The sequence below is a fragment of the Leucopleurus acutus genome (genome assembly GCF_964270905.1).
Source record: "Leucopleurus acutus genome assembly, chromosome: 3".
In the NCBI taxonomy this organism is placed as follows: Eukaryota; Metazoa; Chordata; class Mammalia; order Artiodactyla; family Delphinidae; genus Leucopleurus; species Leucopleurus acutus.
In genome coordinates, this window is record NC_139145.1 from 19,002,845 (window position 1) to 19,021,624 (window position 18,780).

The 18,780-nt window shown below is 49.3% G+C and overlaps 1 protein-coding gene across 1 annotated transcript in view; it reads left to right on the forward strand.

Annotated features, from left to right (window-relative positions):
• Positions 1–18,780, forward strand: part of COL23A1 (collagen type XXIII alpha 1 chain) — a gene marked incomplete at its 5' end in the record, with an annotated part of 352,130 nt that overhangs the window by 264,165 nt on the left and 69,185 nt on the right. The window lies entirely within an intron of this gene.

The following is an 18,780-nucleotide window of genomic DNA, read 5'->3' on the forward strand; positions in this document are numbered from 1 at the left end:
TCCTGATAGCACCATGTCGCATGGGCAGCTATGTGGGCAGCCTTTCATTGTAGCCTCATCCTGTGTCCAAATGTGGGTGGACTGAGACTGCCCAGGGAGGGTCCAAGGGGCAGGCATGACTCAGGGTCAATAAAGGCCTCATGGGTGTGGGGCCTTTTTGGACCTTTGTTGGCTCTTATTCTGGCCAAGAAATAGCAGGCCCCTCCCAGTGGGAAGTTGGGGAGCCTTGAGTGCTTTGCAGGGTCTGCAGTTGACTCCCTCCTTGCTGGCAGGAGGATCCTGGGGCCTGGGTCTTGGAGAGGCCAAGGCTGGCCCACTCCATCTGATAAGATACAGTTGGAATTGAGGCTTCGTCCAGTTGTCTTAGAAATGGAAGCTGACTCTGGTGGATTCTGAAGTCAGACACAGCAGATTTCTATCTTGGCTGAGTCATCCACAGAAGAAATCAGATAGAGTAGTTTTCACCTGGGAATAAATTTGTTTCACAAAATCTGGAAATCAATTTGGCAGTGAACTTTCAGGAGGGTTTGAGGGAACCAGGAGCAGAAATCCAGCTGACACTTGAAACCTGAAATTGGCCACCTAGAGGAGGGCTTTGTGACTGACAAAAAAGCTAACAGTGCTTTTTGGCTGGTGAGCCTGAAATCTGATCTGGGACCCCCAATGCCAGAGCCTCCGGGCTGGCTGGGTTCCTACATACTCTTCGGCTTTTGTTGTCCTCAAGCTATATATTCAGGCCTGCCCTGTCTGTCTCGAGAAACAATCCTGCCCTTTCCACCTGAGTCCCTTTGCTGGGGTTAGTGAGGCCCCATCCTCTCCTCACTGCTTTGCTGCAAGAGGTGCCTGCCCGTCCCACCGCCCCCCAGCCCTCAAGTGGCCTTTGGGACCATGGGCATCCAAGTCAATACCCATTGTCAGGCCCTGCCCAGCCTAAGGGGGAGGGGGGGCACCTGGAAATTTGTAAGCTCAACCAGTGCCCAGACGATTCTCCCGTTTGAGAACCGCTAGCCTGAAGGATAAAATACAAATTCCTTACGATTAGGCTCTGCAGACATTTAGGTCAGTGCTTCTCAAACTGTGGTTTTGGATTAACAGCATCAACATCATCTGGGAATTTTTGGAATTTCAAATTCCCAAACTTACTAAATCAGAGACTCTGGGGGTGAGACCCAGCCATCTGTTACAAGATCATTTCAGGTGATTCCGATGGGGGTGCAAAGTTGAAGCCCTGCTACTTCCTCTCACTGCAGAACCTTTGTACCTGCTGTTCCTCCTGCCTGCAATGCCCTTCCTCTCTGCCCAGTCAGCTCCGGGCATCTCTCTGACCTCATCTTAAGCATAGGTTTCTCAAGGAAGCCCAGACCCTCCAGGTCAGGTTGTGTTCACCTATCATATACTGTAAGAGGTCCCCATACTTTTCCTTCATAGCACTTACCAGTTTGTAATTTGGTACATTATTGGACCAGTGCCTGTCTCCCCCACTAGTCTGTAATGATGGTGGAGGCTATGCTATCTTACTCCCACTTTATCCCCAGTTCCTGGCATAGCATCTGACAAATAGAGGGGATCTGTTGGTAATTATCACTTTCCTCTAAATAACATGAATATCCTGCAACTTCTTGATATTTCAATTTTAGGCATTATCTATTAGAAGTCCAAAGCCTTCCTTTTTTCTCAGTCCTTTGTGTGAAACCTGCCATTTTCTCTCTGGATGTTTTTGGAATCATCTGTTTAACCCCAGAGTTCTGAAATTTCAACTTGAAGTGCCTAACCAAGGTCTGTTTTCTTTCACTGAGCTGGACTCTCAGAAAACCAAATTTTTGAATTTTTTTTTTAACAATTTCTCCTGCAAATTTCTTTGTTCCCTTTTTCTGAAGTTTTTTTGTTTGTTTGTTTGGTTGGGTGGGTGGGTGTTTTTGGTTTTGTTTTGTTTGCTTGTTTTTTATTGAGGGGCAAGGAGAGGGGGGACAGTCCTTTGTCTAATCATGATTTCCTGGACTGATTTTCTTATCTCTTCTTTCCAGTCATCTGCATCTCTTTGTCTTGTTCTCCTTTCTTGGAGACTTCCCCCAACCTTTCTCTCACAACTCTTTCCAGTGGAATTTTAATCTTTGCTATCATGGGGTTTGTAATATTTATTTATTTATGTTTGGCTGCATCTGGTCTTAGTTGCGGCATACAGGATCTTCCGTTGAGGCACGCGGGCTTCTCTCTAGTTGTGGCGCGTGGGCTCCAGAACACATGGGCTCTTTAGTTGCCAATACCATCTCCGTCACAACTACTCAACTCTGCCTTTGTAACATAAAAGCAGTCATAGACGGTTCATAAACAAATGAATATGGCTGTGTCCTAATAAAGTTTTATTTACAAAAATGGAGGGTGGGCAAAATTTGGCCCATGGGCCATGGCTTGAGACCTCTGGTCTAGATTCCAGCTCATCAGATACCTGGTGCTGCCAGTTCCTGGGCTTTGGGTGTTTGTTCTGTGTTGTAGGTTGGGTTGCTCTTGAGGTATCCCCAATCCTGGCTTAAAATATTGGCTGACGAAGTGAGAGAGTGGCATTGACATATATACACTACCAAATGGAAAATAGATAGCTGGTGGGAAGCAGCCACATAGCACAGGGAGATCAGCTCGGTGCTTTATGACCAGCTAGAGGGGTGGGAGGGAGACGCAAGAGGGAGGGGATATGAGGATATATGTATACATATAGCTGAATCACTTTGTTATACAGCAGAAACTAACACAACAATGTAAAGCAATTATACTCCAATAAAGATGTTTAAAAATATATATATTGGCTGTCCCATTTCTGCACAGGCAGTAATCCCTCATTTGTCTACTTCCCAGGTTCCTAAATATTGTTGCTAGTATTTCCTCTCCTGACCTGTTTGCCCTTGGAGCTCAGGTTTCTGGAAGTAGTAGAGATAAATGTATACATTCCATCTCCCATCCTTAAATACCTGGATTCTTTTTTTTTTTTTTTAAATAGATCCCTTGGGTTACCTCTATAAACATCTAGAACTAATGTTGATTAGGATTGGTTTAGGTTGTGTGTTTTCACCAAATGGTACTTTGTTGTTATTTTTTTAAATAAATTATTGAACACACACCATATAAAATGAAAGACTTCTGTAAAGACTTGAATATAAAATGACTCCTTCCTTTCTGAGGCATTGTTTTGGGAAAAAGCTTTACTTTATATTACAGCCATAATTCTAACAAAAACTGCTTTGTGAGAAAGGTATCAATATGTCCATTTTACAGATGGGGAAACTGAGGCCCAGAGTTACCCAAGCTCACTGGATAGTATGTGAGAGAGCAAAATTTGAACCCAGATCTCTTTTTACCATCCTGCTTCTGTGCTAAGGAAGTTGCCATGGGCTTTGATTTTGTTCTCTTAGGGAAGAGTGGCATGCCCAGATTTAGAAAGGTGCCTTGGATGAGGGGACCAGGGAAGAGGTCAGATGGGGAAGCCAGCCTGGAGGAAGGGAGGCCGTATGAGGAGGCTGCTGCAGATGGTTGAAGGCAGTGAGGCTGAGAGGGCCCATTTGACAGGGATTACAGAGACCATGGGCAGGACTTATAATTGAATGGGTGTGTGTGGAAGAGGGAGGCATGGAAGATGAACCTGTGATGAAGGGGGAACCCTCAGCCAGAGAGGGCAGAGGGACTGCCCTACCCTGTGGAGGGCCCTGCCATCGTCACCCAGGTGAGGCAGTGTCGGTCAGTCCAGCTCCCATGATGGTTGTTGAACCATGGCCACTCTCTACATGTTCCAGAGCCTAAGGCCTGGCCAGAGCCTAGAATTTGATAGGCATGGTCCCTGCTCTGCAAGCAAGGTCCTTGTTCTCAGCCCTTGGCATGGGAACAGGAGAAGGGAGGTGCTAAAATATCAGGGTTTGAGGGGTCCTTTGAGCTCTCTGCTTCCCAGAGAGGGATCACAACTTACCTGCCAGGGGTTTCTGTTTAACTCTGGGACACATGGTGTACAGGGAGAGCCCTGATCCCAAATGATCAGGCCCAGGTCCCAAGCACCATGGAAGCTTTCAAAGTGGGAGCAGATAGGCCAGTGGCTGGTGCTGTCCTGAGGGCTCCCCAATGGCCAACAGCTGCAGCAGCCTACAGGGATTGTCCGCCAGTCCTCAGACTCTGATATGGAGGTTCTGCTGCTTCTTCTCTGCCTGTCCCCTCTCCTGAGTCCCTGGTTGTCCTCTGCAGAATGGGGATGAAAGATCACTAGACTGTGATAAATCTGAGTGGGCCCCATCAAGAAGTCTGTTTCTGACAGAAAATATCTGCAAGGCAGAGGTGGAATTTCAAGCCTTAGAGGAGCTATTGACTCCACTCACCCCAAGCTGCCACCTCATTAGTTCTGGGCTATAGGCAGGGTGGGCAGGTTTTCCATTTGTGGATGGCTTTATCTCTGCTTCTGTACCAGCCCTGCTTCCAGGCATCCATACTCCTTCCCCAGACGCCCACAGTGCCTGCACATCTCTTTAAGATCATTTCCCATGCTGGGCTGTAATTGGCTGTTTGCATATCATCCCCCAGCTCCTCGTGAGCTGCGCAAGAACAAGAACCAGATGTATTTATTTGAATATCCCCAGTGCCTGGCACAGAGTGGGTTAATGTTGGATGGACAGATAGACAGATAGATGGTTGGATGGATGGATGGAAGGATGGGTGATCAAAAGGATGACTGAAACAGAGATGGATAACTTAACAGATGGGTGAATAGATGAACAAATATTTAGGTGAATATTTGATTGTCTGGGTGAATAAAGTCTTTCATTCACTCAGAACTATGTAGTGAGTAATTTTTCTACAGCAGGATATATGGATGAGCACATGAGTAGAAGGAAAGAAAGAAATTGGATGGAGGGAGAAACAGCATAACAGGTGAATAAACCGAGGAGGAACTGGAGAAATGCCTGGGCGGACAGACGGCCCATGTTCACACGTTCACGGTCTCCTCTGAGGATGTCAGTGTCTGTGAGCTGAAGGAGCTGTTCCCAAGGTCCCTAGGGGGAGGGGGTCCGGAGAAGAATTCACAAACACTCTCTGTCTACTAAAAAAATTTTTTTTCTCTAAATAAACTTTGAATCCACTTCCAAATATGTTTAGAAAGAGCAGTGGTGACATTCATGAAGGATGAATTATAAGTGCTTCATTTGGAGCTGTGTTTAGGGACCCTCAGAAATACATACAGTCCCCAAAGCAAGTGCTAAAATGCGTATAAGACAAGAAACATATGCTGAGTATGATGATGTCAAGCAGGCTTACTGCAAGCATATGTGCTGTACTGTTGATGGAATACTCGGCAAGAGTTCCAGAAAGAGGCCTTTCCTGAAATGGAGGTCAATGAGAATACTCCCCCTTCTCATAAATCCTTGGGAAAAAATAGACCTGTCTCCCACACACATGCGGCTAATTATCTGGGGGCCCATGGATCTCCTCAGAGAGTGGTTAAGAGCAGTTTACTAGGGCTAAATCTGCCCCAAGTGGTTTCCAACAGCCCCAGCTAGAAAGACTGTGGCAGCTTGCCCTTGGTTCATCAATGGGTGTTTTCCTACCCCAGTGGGCAGAGAGGGTGAGGCACATGTGCTAAATAATAAAGAAGACAAGATCACATCTTTCCCTTTCCCAATGCCCAGCAAAGATCAGACCCGGAGACAAGCTGCTGATGGACACCCTAGAGTCCAGAGCCTCTTCGCATTGCCGCTGGTGACCATCCACCTTAGTCCAGTTTAACTGGGTTTGGCCTGAGCCAGGGCCAGGAGCACCAAGGCAAATTGAATATGGTCTCCACTTTGTGGGGCTCACAGTCTAGCAGAGAGAGAGAGAGAGCTGGGCAGACAGCTCCATCCCAGTGCACTAAGTGCTGAAGCAAGTAAATACCCCTGGCCCAAGGGTGGGCAGCCAGGAAGGCTTCCCAGGGGAGGGTCCATGTCTTAGTTGGGTCTTGAAGGATGAGTAGGAGTTATTCTGGCAAGTAATGGGAGAAATTACATTGGAGACATGAGCAACACATGGGGCTGTGGTGTGTTCCGGGCCAGGAGTGATGTATGGAGGACAAGTAGGGGATGGGCAGAGCAGGCCAAAGAGGGAAGTCTGGCTCAACCTGGAAGGGCCTTGGCCAAAGAGCTCAGACTGTGGCCCAAGGTCAGTGGAAAGCCTGTGAAAGGCTTTAAAGGAAGTGGCATGATCAGATTTGTGGTTTAGAAGGACTGCACTGACTGTGGGGCAGAGAATGAAATCAAACAAGGGAGCCACGGAGGAGGCCGTGACCGTTGACCCAGGGAGATATGCTGGTACCAGACCTGGTGCGGATAGAGAGGGGCAGACTCTGGTTCTTTCTCTTCTGACTCTGTCATTTGGGGCGTGTTCCTTAACCTCTTGCTACTGTAAAATGGGCATAATAGCACCCACCGAATGGAGTTGTTGTGTGGTGCACGGTAATCCACGTAAAATGCCAGGACAGGGCCAAGACATGGTCAGCCAGTAGGCTTGTCGTCTTTTGTATTTGGAGGGGGTGCTCAGGAAGTGTGAATGGGATGGATCCACCCACATTCCTGGGGGTTACTGGGTGGATGGTGTTGCTGTTCACAGAGACTGGGAATTCAGATGGAGAATTGGTGGGGCAGGGGATAAGGACTTCGGTTTAGGCCATTCAGCCAGTTTCTACTAGGAGTGGTGAGGAGCTTCTGTCCCACCTCATCTAATCCTGAGGCAGAAGAGTCTGTGGCTCAGAGTACGATCTCTGGCACCAGACCACCTGGTCAAGTCCTGACCTTGCCACTGATACTGTGTGACCCCAAGCCAGTGACTTGCCCCCTCTGGGTCCAGTTTTCTCCTCAATAGAATGAGATGAAGGGTGGCTGTGAAAATTACAGGAGGATTGACATGACAGAGCTCAGAACACCACCTGGTACACAGTAAATTCTAAGTGAGTGTGCACTGCAGTAGTCCTAGTAGTAGTGGCGGTGGTGGTTGTAGTGGAAATCATTGCTGGTGGTTTATGAACCCAGAACTGGTGTTCCTTGGGTTTTGTAAACTCACAGCTTGGCTCCAACCCCCCATCCCCTGAGCACACAGAAGGTAATGTGGAAAGTACAAGGCTTGAAGTCTTTCGTAAGAAAGAAAATATTTAAAGAGAGAGAGAAAGAAAACAGTTGGGTTTTGAGTGTGTTTCCTGGACCAGCAGCAACAACATCCCCTGGGAACTTACTAAAAATGCAAATTCTCGATCACTCCAGCGCCACTGAATTTGAAACTAAGGGTGGGACCGAGAACCCCTGAGCACTTTGGAGGGTGACCCGGCCCTCCTGCACCCACAGAGCAGTACCAGACCTAGGATGGGAAAGGAGCTGCTTGTGTCTGTGTCTCTAGCCAGACGATGGCATCTGGATAGAGGGGAGAAGCCCCAGGCAGTCCCTAGTTCTTTTCCTTAAAAAAAAAAAGAAAGAAAGAAAAAAGGCAAGTGCTTTGGAATTGGACACAGCAGGGTTTGAATCCCAGCTCTGCCACACACGTGTATGACTTGGGACAAGTCCCTTCTCTTGTACTCCATTTGTAGGGTAGGGTAGATGCCACCTCCCTGGCAGGGGTGCTGAGCAGAACAGAAGAGTGAACACCTGTACAGCCCTGAGCACAATGCCTGGCATGTTGCAGGTCCACAAGCAGGAGCACCTTCCTTGCTTCCCACGGCATTCCAATACCCTGCTCCAGAGCTCTGGGAACAGCCAAAGTGGTGGTGACGTCTCCCCATGGCAGAAGTCTGACCTGGAGCTGTAGGCAGGAGCTGGGGCCTGTGTATGGGAGCTGCCACTCTCAGCAGGGGACTTCCAGCTTCCCAGGCAGGGCTCCTGCATGCCCTACCCAGGGGCCACCCTCCAGATAAGACCAGCCCCAGCCAGAGCAGCACAGAACCTCGGGAGGGAAAGAAAGGGGCCACTTGTGTCTGAGGACACCAGGCCTCTCTGGCCAGACTGTGGCATCTGAATAGATGGGAGATGGTCCCAGGGAGTCCCCAATGTCCCCACAGCCAGGGGCCCTGGGGACCAGGTGAGCCTAGGAATCTTGATGGCTGTGCACAGCTGGCCTGCCCACACCCCACTTTCAGCTGCCCCAGCCCACAGGCCCCTGCCCACCAGTGCCTCCCTCTCAGGTAGTGCCACATAAGTCCAACATCCTCCACCCCCAACGTCCTCCACCCCAACGTCCTCCAGCCAGCCAGGGAGCAGACCTGTCCAGCCTCCTTCGACTCCAGACAGCTGTGGGGAGGACAGGACAGTCGAGCAGGTCCTGGAGAGGTTGGTTTCCAGGCACAGAGAAGGTCCTTACAGATGGAGAGTGGCACAATGAGGGCATGAGCACACCTGAGCTTGCAGGGACAGCGTGTCATGGGGTGGTCCCACTGGCGACGTAGCCAGTCCCCACCCTGTCACACTGTGTCATGGTTAGCGCCTCAGTGGGCCGGTATCTCTGGACCACAGAACCCAGAGACAGGACCCATGCCGGGTCCATCACGGGATTCCCAGTGCCTGCAGGGCCTCCAGTGGATGTTTCGGGAATGACTACCTGAGTGACAGACTGAGGATTGGGTATTCAAATCCCCATTTGGGGCCTAGGAAACTGAGGGTCTGAGAGGTTAAATGTCATGTGTTATCTCAAAGGACCTTAGGACCTGGGGTCACTATCTCCAGTCCAAAGGTGAGGAGACAGACACCCTGAGGCAGGAATTGGCTTGCTCCAGGCCATACTAGTGAAAGCAGAATTTCTAAGACACAAACACAATCCTTCTTCTTTAGAAAACAGGCTTTGTGATGGTAGGGACCCTGTCTGTCTTGTTTACAAAGGTACAGGGGATGAAATCAGTCTTTTGAGTTTTATACCCTTCCACAGCTGCTCGGGAAGACAGCCTGGTAGGGCGTGGCCTATGATCCCAGAAAGACAGAGAGGGAGAGGAGGGCTATCTTCTCCCAAGGGGACCAGGAATGAACAGGAACACCAAGCACAGGACAAGCCTTTTTTCTGCTAGAAATGAAAAATGCTGCCCAGCTAAACAGAGTTACCATGTGACCCAGCAATTGTACTCTTAGATATATACCCAAAAGAATTGCAAGGAGGGACTCAAAGAGATACTTGTACATCAGTGTTCACTGAAGCATCAGGGTACGTGGAAACAGCCCAAGTGTCCATCACCAAATGAATGGATAAACAAAATGGTGAACAGTGGAAGAATATTCAGCCATAAAAAGGAATGAAGTCCTGCTCCATGCTTGCTTTAGTCCGTTCAGGCTGCTATGACAAAAATACCATGGACTGAGTGCCTTAAACAGCAAATATTTATTTCTCACAGTGCTGGAAACTGGGAAGTCCAAGATCAAGGCACTGACAAATGTGGTATCTGGTGAGAGCCCACTTCTGTTCATAGATGGCCATCTTCTTGTATCTTCACATGGCAGAAGGTATGAGGAAACTCCCTAGGGTCTCTTTTATAAGGGCACTAATCCCATTCATGATGGCTCCACCCTCATGACCTAGTCACCTTCCGAAGGCCCCATCTCCTAATACCATTGCCACATTGGGAGTTAGGATTTTGATATATGAATTCTGGGAGGACACAAATATTCAGTCTATAACCAAGCTGCAACATGGATGAAACTTGAAGACGTTATTCTAAGTGAAATAAACCAGACACAAAAGGTCAAATACTATATGATTCCACTCATATGAGGTACCTAGTGTAGGCAGATTCATAGAGACAGAAAGGAGACTGGTGGTTTCCAGGGACTGGGGGAGGGGGAATAGAGGGTTATTGTTTCATGGGTATGGAGTTTCAGTTTTACAAGATGAAAAGAGCTATGGAGGTAGGGATGATAGGGATGGTCGTACAACAGTGTGAAAGTACTTAATACCACTGAATTGTACTTTTTTTTTTTTTTTTTTGGCTCCATAGGGTCTTCTTTGTTGTGTGCAGCCTTTCTCTAGTTGTAGCGAGCGGGGGCTACTCTTCGTTGCGGTACGAGGGCTTCTCATTGTGGTGGCTTCTCTTGTTGCAGAGCACGGGCTCTAGGCGCGTGGGCTTCAGTAGTTGTGGCACACAGGCTCAGTAGCTGTGGTGCACGGGCTTAGTTGTTCCACAGCAAGTGGGATCTTCCCATACCAGGGATTGAAACTGTGTCCCTGCGTTGGCAGGCATATTCTTAATCGCTGTACCACCAGGGAAGTCCTCTGAGCTGTACTCTTCAAAATGGTTAAGATGCTGAGTTTTATGTATATTTTATCACAATTTTTAAAAAATATTAACATTTTTTAAAATATAATGTAATATACCAAAAACTATTGGGTGGTTCATATGGTATGTGAATTATATCCCAGTAAAGCTGTTTAAAAAAATTATGCTGCTCATAACACTGCTGGACACAGTGTGCTGACCCTTCCAGGGCCAGGATAAAGAACTGCAGATGTTGAAGCACATGGGCCTGCCCACACCCCAGCGTTTGAGTGTGCGGGGAGGGCCATGGGACCCCCAGGCCCCCATAAGGGGCCAGTGGCTGAAGGACAGGAAGCCACTGCTTTACTAGGGAAGGAGGAGCAGGAAGACGGCAGAGTCGCCCCCTAGCAGCCTGTCTTCAGTGGACAAGGGCCAGGGAATTCAGACCCAGCTCTTGACTGCTGACACTCTCCAGTGGGAGCCGTGGTCCTTGCCCTGGCCCTGGAGGTCAAGAAAAACAAATGGTGACTCACTTGGGCCCCTTGGAAGTGTGAGTCAATAGTGCAGGGAACTGTGTGAGGCCTCACGGGCCAGGATGCCGGGAGCAGCCCAGCAGGGGCCTCTGCAGAACTTTTCCACTCAGCCTCTTGGCTGCTCTGGGGTGTGTGGTCAGTGAAGCTGGAGCAGCTTCCTCAGAACTTAAAGTCCTGTCAGCGGGCAGCAGAGGAGCCCGAGCTGCGGGGCCACTTGACCTTGGGCAGCCCCTCTCCCACTCTGTAACAGGGACGCTGGTGTCCCTGCCTCATGGGTCTGCTGCAAGAATTATGTGAGGTGCCAGCAGGTGATGGCAGCAGGTACCTCATCAGTGACACCTTGGTGCCCTCCTACCACCAGAACAGAGTTCATTCATGCTCTGACCATTTGTTTAGCACCAACCCATGTGTCACTATTGCCTATCAGGCGATAGCTATGAACCAGCACACAGGAGCCCTATCCTCAGGGAGCTGACATCCTAGTGAGGAGAGAGAAACCATAAACACTAAAGAGCAAATAAAATAAATAAACCAGGTAATTTTGCTAGAGATAAGTGACTGGAAGAAAATAAAACAAGAAAACATGCCAGAGAGGGTGATCAGTGAAGGTGTCCAGGAAGCTCAACAAAGAGTCCACCATGCAGAATAGCCCCAGCCATGCGAGGAGAGCCCCAGGACAGAGGGAACAGCTGGTGCAAAGGCCCTGAGTTAGGACCGGCCTGGCTGGCTTGAGAAGCAGAAAGAAGGCTGTGTGGCAGGGGGTGTAGGTGGGGAGTGAGGGGGAGCAGTGGGAGATGGGGCAGTGTGGAGAGCCTCCTTGCTCACAGGCTGCCCACTGAAGTGACCAACCATCTGGTTTGCCTGGGACTGTCCTAGTTTTAGCACCAAAAGGCCCAGGAAACCCCTCAGTCCTGAGCACACTGGGATAGTTGTTCTCACTAGTGCCCACTTGCTTCCCTTATTTCCTGGATGCGGAGGTGAAAGTACCCTAGGCCCTTCTGGGGGCTGGCATGCCCTTCCCTCAGCAGAGCTCTGTTCTCCTGTTCGCAGGAGTGGGAGGCCTGGGTCCAGCGCCCTTAGGGTCAAGTTGCCTTGGAATGGGTGGGATAAGCTGAGTGGCCAGCTTTTCCCTGAGGGTCACTTCCTAAGTCCATGTCCACCAGCGTGCTGGCCATGCTCTGAAGGCCTCACTTGCTCTTTTCTAGGACCTTCTGACTGGACTTTTAACATGTAGGTTATGAGAAATTCTCATGGAAATCAAAGCTCACATGAAGGGCTTTTAAGCTTAAAAAAATAAAATATTTGGGTTGGCCAAAATTTCGCTCTGTTTTTTCCGTAAGATGGCTCTAGCCAGTAGCGCTTAGTTGTCTTTAACTTCATTCAAAACAATTTTGTTAGATTGTATTGTGACAGCTGTCCTATCGGTGCATTTTTTTAAAAACTTATCAAAATTGGTGAATTTTTGTGTAGCCATTTTAATATTGAAGATGGAAGAAAAAAAGCAACATTTTCAGCATATTATGCTTTATTATTTCAAGAAGCGTAAAAATGCAGCTGGAATGCAAAAAAAAGAGATTTGTGCTGTGTATTGAGAAGGTGCTGTGACTGATGGAACGTGTCAAAACTGGTTTGCAAAGTTTCATGGAGATTTCTCGCTGGACGATGCTCCACGGTCAGGTAGACCAGTTGAAGTTGAAGTTGATAGCGATCAAATTGAGACATTAATTGAGAACAATCAACGTTACACCACATGGGAGAGAGCCAACATACTCAAAATAACCAAATCAAGTGCTGAAAATCATTTGCACCAGCTTGGTTGTGTCAATCACTTTGATGTTTCGGTTCCACGTAAGTTAAGCGGAAAAAAACCTTCTTGAGTGTATTTCCACATGCGATTCTCTACTTAAACGTAATGAAAACATTCCATTTTTATAACAAATTGTGACGGGCAATGAAAAGTGGATACTGTACAATAATGTGGAATGGAAGAGATTGTGGAGCAAGTGAAATGAACCACCAACAACCACACCAAATAAAGGTCTTCATCCAAAGAAGGTGGTGTTGTGTATATGGTGGGATTGGAAGGGAGTCCTCTATTATGAGCTCCTTCCAAACGATTAATTCCAACAGGTACTGCTCCCAACTAGACCAACTGAAAGCAACACTCGATGAAAAGTGTCAATAAGGAAACGCATAATCTCCCATCGGGATAATGCAAAACCGCATGTTTCTTTTTTTTTTTTTTAGCATCTTTATTGGAGTACAATTGCTTTACAGTGGTGTGTTAGTTTCTGCTTTATAACAAAGTGAATCAGCTATACATAGTTTCTGCTTTATAACAAAGTGAATCAGCTATACATATACATATATCCCCATATCTCCTTCCTCTTACATCTCCCTCCCACCCTCCCTATCCCACCCCTCTAGGTAAGACTGCATGTTTCTTTGATGACCAGGCAAAAACTGTTACAGCTTGGCTGGGAAGTTCTGATTCATTGACGTATTCACCAGACATTGCACCTTCGGATTTCCATTCATTTTGGTCTTTACAAAATTCTCTTGGACTTCCCTGGTGGTGCAGTGGTTGAGAATCCGCCTGCCAATGCAGGGGACGCAGGTTCGATCCCTGGTCCAGGAAGATCCCACATGCTGTGGAGCAACTAAGCCCACGAGCCACAACTACTGAAGCCTGCATGCCTGGAACCCGTGCTCCGCAACAAGAGAAGCCACCGCAATGAGAAGCCCATGAACCGCAACGAAGAGTAGCCCCTGCTCGCCGCAACTAGAGAAAAGCCCACGCACAGCAACGAAGACCCAATGCAGCCAAAAAAAAAAATTCTCTTAATGGAAAAATTTTCAATTCCCTGGAAGACTGTAAGAGGCACCTGGAATAGTTCTTTGCTCAAAAAGATAAAAAAGTTTTAAAAGTTATAAAAAAGCCTTTCTTGACTTCTCTGAGCCTCAGTTTCCCCAATCTTTAGAGAAAAAAGTGTGGAGAGGGTTTAAAGCATTTTTCAGAACTGAGTATAGATTCAATTAGATAAATTGCACAAAAGCTCCTGCCCTTAGGGGCTGGCAGGAGGGAGGAGCAGGGGCTGGGGTATGGGCGGGGAGGGGGTGGGTTGCTGAGTGACTGTTGGAGCCAGGGGAAGAGGGAGAGGGAGGGGCCTGGGCAGGCTGTCCCCCGGTTGGCCCAGGGTTGTGAGAGGACAGCAATAAAGCAAGCGTTGCTGAAGGAGGTATCATCAGGGGAGGGAGGTGCCGGGAAGGATTGAGGGAGACCACCACTGCGAGAACCAGGTCCTCACTGCTCAGGCCTCCCTGGAGCCTGTTGGCGTTCAGGCCCCCTTTGGAGTTGGTCAGTGACATGAGGACTCCAGCCCAACCAGAGATGAGATTTTTATCAGTTAGAAATGGTTCCAGTTTGTCTGGCCTCGAACAGTGCTTGAGAAAAGCATCATCCTCCCTGGAGTTACTTAATGTGCAGATGGTTGTCACAAGGGTAATTTAGCAGCGAGCTGGAGCCCTCACCAGCCCATGCGATGCCTGAAACCTTAGGATTTCTTTGAGAAATCTCATTCCCAGACCACTCAGCCCGGGCATCCTGATCCCTAGGTCCACAGACAGACTGTGATTAGGGACCTGGAAAAGCTCCAGACTGTCCCTGCCCCTGTGGGCTCAAGGTCAGGGTGTAATGAGGGCTTCGCCAGCCTCTGGACTCAAACCCTGCCCTCTATACCATACTTGAGCTATACTGAAATATAGCTGCCCTGTCTCAGGCTTCACCCACCTTGGGAAGCACATAACCAATGTACATCAAGTCCCCAGATTCTAATGGCCCAGAGGCCCCTGCAGCCAGTTATTTCTTGGGGTCCCAAATAGGCCCCTCTTTTGTGCCCCCAAGCTGGTGTGTCTGCTGCCAGCTCATCTGTTTAACAGTTCTGCAAGGCAGGTATAGTTGCCATCACCCCTAAAATTTTATCCTCACGGATTGGGAACCCAAAGCTCAGAGAGGTTGAGTAACTTGCTCCAGGTTAAACAGCTTCCTTTCAGTCATGTCTTTTCCCCTTCTGCACCAGCATCACCTGTTGGTGTCTGTTGCTCAAAGCCTCTGGAAGGAAACTTTGCAGGTGCCACCATGGCAGCACCCACTGTGAAACACCAGCGTCCCCATGGCTGCCAGCCCCTGACCCAGAGCCGTGTGGGTCACACAGAGGTGAGAACAGCCTGAGCTGGTCTTCATCACCTGGAGACTCTCCAGCCGGGATGGTTTTTCCAGCAGTATCCTTGGGCAAGACCTGAGTTTCTCCATCTATACATCAGCAGGTCGATCAAGACAGACTCCCAGGTGCCTTCCAGAGCAGCATGAGTGTCTGAGTCTGTGCCAGAAGTGGGAAACATTCTGCCACTGTAGAAAGGAAGGAACAGAAGAAAACCAAGAAGCGGAAAGCTCTGAGGCAAACTGCTAGGCCAGGAGCCTGGTTTTGCTTGTTCGGAGAACATCTGAGCTGCAGCCAGCTGGCCAGGCTATCCCTGGGAGCCCAGATCAATCTGCTGCAGGCCTGGCCCAGATGCCAGAGGGCCACAACCCATCTGCCCTGCTGCTCGCCCCAGGGTGGCCACCCCTTCCATTGTCAAGGCTGCCTGCCTGGGGGTTCGACATATCTGGCACAGCTGCCCTTGCACCTTAAGAATCACAGACTGATGATGAAGGGCTCCGCAAGGCGCCAGCTGTGTGGCCTTAGGCAAATCTTTTCACCTCACTTAAGCCTCAGAGTTCCCCTCTATACAGGGCATACCAGCATCTTCTTCAGAGGGCTGAGTAGGGAATAGATGAGCTCCTTGGATGAGCCACAGGAGATCTGGAGCACAAAGGGTTCCAAGTTCCTATTTGCTGGATGAGTAGCTGGCCTGGCACCTAGTAGATGCTGAACCAGGGCTGCTGCCCATGGCCGGCCCTCAGCACCTGACAATCTAGAAACTCATGAAAGGCCGTCCTTCCTGCCTTCCCCACTACAGGTTCCACAATCCAGGCCTTGTGTGTGCAAGGCCTCTCTGTTTGCAAAAGCAGCAGACAGGGAGCCTAGTGGTCAGCATGGGACTCAGCTCTGGCATTCCCCGCTCCCAGGGCCTCTATTTGATCAAGGCTGGCAGGCCTCACCACCTCCATCACCTGCCGTAGGGAGAAAGGAGAAAAAGTATCTTTCATCTCAACAGCTTTGCCCATCAAATAAGATAGTCTTGCATCTCTTCTAAGCCATGGATCTTGTTAGATTTGACAGTCTTTTAAAGAGATTGCCAAGAAATGGTAAAGAGGGACCTTAGGCTGCACAAGATGCGGACTGCACACTGCAGTGGACTACCTTCTGTTAGGAGGAGGACAAACGAGTCACAGCAGGAAGGGTGGGTGGAAGAGGCTAAGTGTAGGGGCAGCCTTTGCCTGACACCAAGGAGGAAGGGGTCTCAGTTAAGTGTGGGGCAAGAGGATGCCTCGGACAGCTCCCAGGTGGTTTCTGGCTTGGCTCTGTGGGTACTGATCATACCTACACCTAGGAGAGAAGAGAACGCTGTTGGGAGCACACGGAGAATTGGGAGATGATTTTGGGTTTGGACATGTTGCCTCTCAATAGAATTATCTTGGAGACAGTTGAATGAGTATGAACCTTAGAAGAGTGGGTTGGCCAGTTGTCAGTTTGTGAGCTGTTCACACAGAGGCCTCCAGGATCTGGTTTGAATTGGCCTGCAGAGAGTTCACAAGCCTCAGTCTCCTTTACTTAAGCCCTTTCAGTTGGGAGTCCTGTCCAGCCTGCCAGGGCTACAGCCCCACAGGCCCTGTGCACTCAGCAGCCCCCAGGACCCCCACCCAGTCCAGGCCTGCTGGGAGCTTCCCCCAAAGGCCCTGGGAGGCAGGGCACCCCACCCTGCCTGGGCAGCTGCCCACTTGCTAGCATCTTCCTCATTGGGCCTTCTGCCTAACCATGCCACCCAGGAGACCCACCCTGAAAAATCCATTAGTTCAGCCACTTCAGCGGCAGTAAATGTCTTCATCTGGCTTGAGTTTCCCAGATGGAGAATTTTACAGTCGTACCCAGTAATGACCATTAGAAAACCATGGCACTGCTTTAGCTTTCATGTCCAGGAAGAGCCTGGCTTACTCTCCCACTCTTGGGCCCCTTTCCTGCCACGCCCCATACGTCAGCCTGAGGCCCAGGGCGAGTGAGCGACCTTGCTGAGCCAAGCACAGGCCTTTTATAGCCTGGTGAGAGCACAGAATCCAGGGACCAGTTTGCTGGACCTTGTGAGTGAAAGCTGGGCCTCTTCTCTCCTACAACCAAAGGAGCATGATGCTGGGTGTGCCATTGGGGTCCCTCTTCCCACACCCTCACTCACCCTGAAAACAGATGTGCCTGGATAGAACGGGCCAAACACCGGCCAGCCTCACGAGGTTTCCAGGCGCTGTCAGCCCCATGAAGGAGCCGGGAGGAGAGCAGGATGCATGTTTAGCCGTGAGGGGTCTGAGATGTTGGTGAGACACCCACATGGAGGTGTTGAAAGCAGTTGTCCATGCACTGCAGGTGTTGCAGGCCTTGGCTGAGATCACTGACCTGGAGGCTCTTCATAAGCTGTTACACTGGTGTGAGGAGCTATTGTTTGTTATGGGGGTGCCAGAATCTCAGCCTCGCTAATCAACACAGCCCTGAGCCATTCCAGCATAAAACTCAAGGTCTCTGTCTGGTCTCGGGAAAAGTCAAGGGCTATGTAACTGGCATGAATTTCTACTCCCAGAATTCAGGGGTACATCACTTATATGGTCAAATGATTTTAGACAAAGGCGCCAAGGCTACACAATGGGGAAAAGATAGTCTCTTCAACAAATGCTGTTGAGAAAACTGGATACCCACATGCAAAAGAATGAAGTTGGGCCCTTACCTTATACCATATACAAAAATTAGCTCAAAAGGTTAAAAGGTTAAAATTAACTCAAAGGTCAAAAAGGTAACAAAAGCAAAAATAGACAAATTGGACTACATCAAGCTTTAAAACTTCTGCACAGAGAAGGAAAACAGGAGGAAGAATCAGGGGTAGTTAGACTAACAGGGAGTGAAAACGGAGGCAGAGAGGGGAAGGCAAGGGAGCGTCAGGGAGGTTTGCAGCAGGGCTCCAGGAGCGGCGCCGGGATGAGGGCGCGCTGGCTGAGGCCTCAGCCCTCCACTCCCAGGCCAGGCGAGCTGTGCTCTGGGCCCTGCTGCTGCCAGGTTCTGGGTTCCATGACCCAGAGCCCTCTTCCTCTTCAGCATCGCAGTCACTCAGGTCTCGGGGGCTGACATGGGCCGAGGGGCAGAAGGCAGAGGCAGGATGATCTGCATCAGATTCAGAAAGTGCAAAAATGTATGGATAAGACTGGATGCGGAAAAGAATGTGCATTGGAGTGTACATTATGTGCAATAAATCACAAGAAATTTATAAGCGGCTCCCTGGAGCTGTGGGGGAGGGGAGAGAGGTGCCAAAAGGTCTAGTGAGCAAAAGGAAGGAAGTAGATGGATAGGATAGAGGCTGTTACCACCGAGCTTAAACATTTGAGATGCCATGATAGTGTCTTTATGTGGTGTGTTGTCTCTGTTGTTTTATTTTAGTGAATATTAAAAAGCATTTGTCCGGGCTTTTGTAAGTTAACTCCCACCCTCAGCCTTATTTTTCTTGAAAGTGTGAAGTTTCTCAGTGGCAAAACTCTTCTGCCTCAAGAGTTTCTAGGTAGTAAACCTTTTTGAATGGGAAAGGACTTGGGAATGAAATAATGAACAGTTAATTGAATAACTAAATGAATGAGTGAGGGATGAGAACGCAGCCAACAGGGGAGGATCCAGAGGAGCAGGGGGGAGGGAGGCGCAGGAGATGGCGCTTTATCCCCACTCCTCTCCCCTCCCCCAGCCAGCAAGGTGGTGAGCTGGCTGCCCCCAGGCTGCTGTTATGGGTGTGGGTTGGGGGGGGGGTGATGCGGTGGTGCTGGCAGCAGGCAGGCTGTGC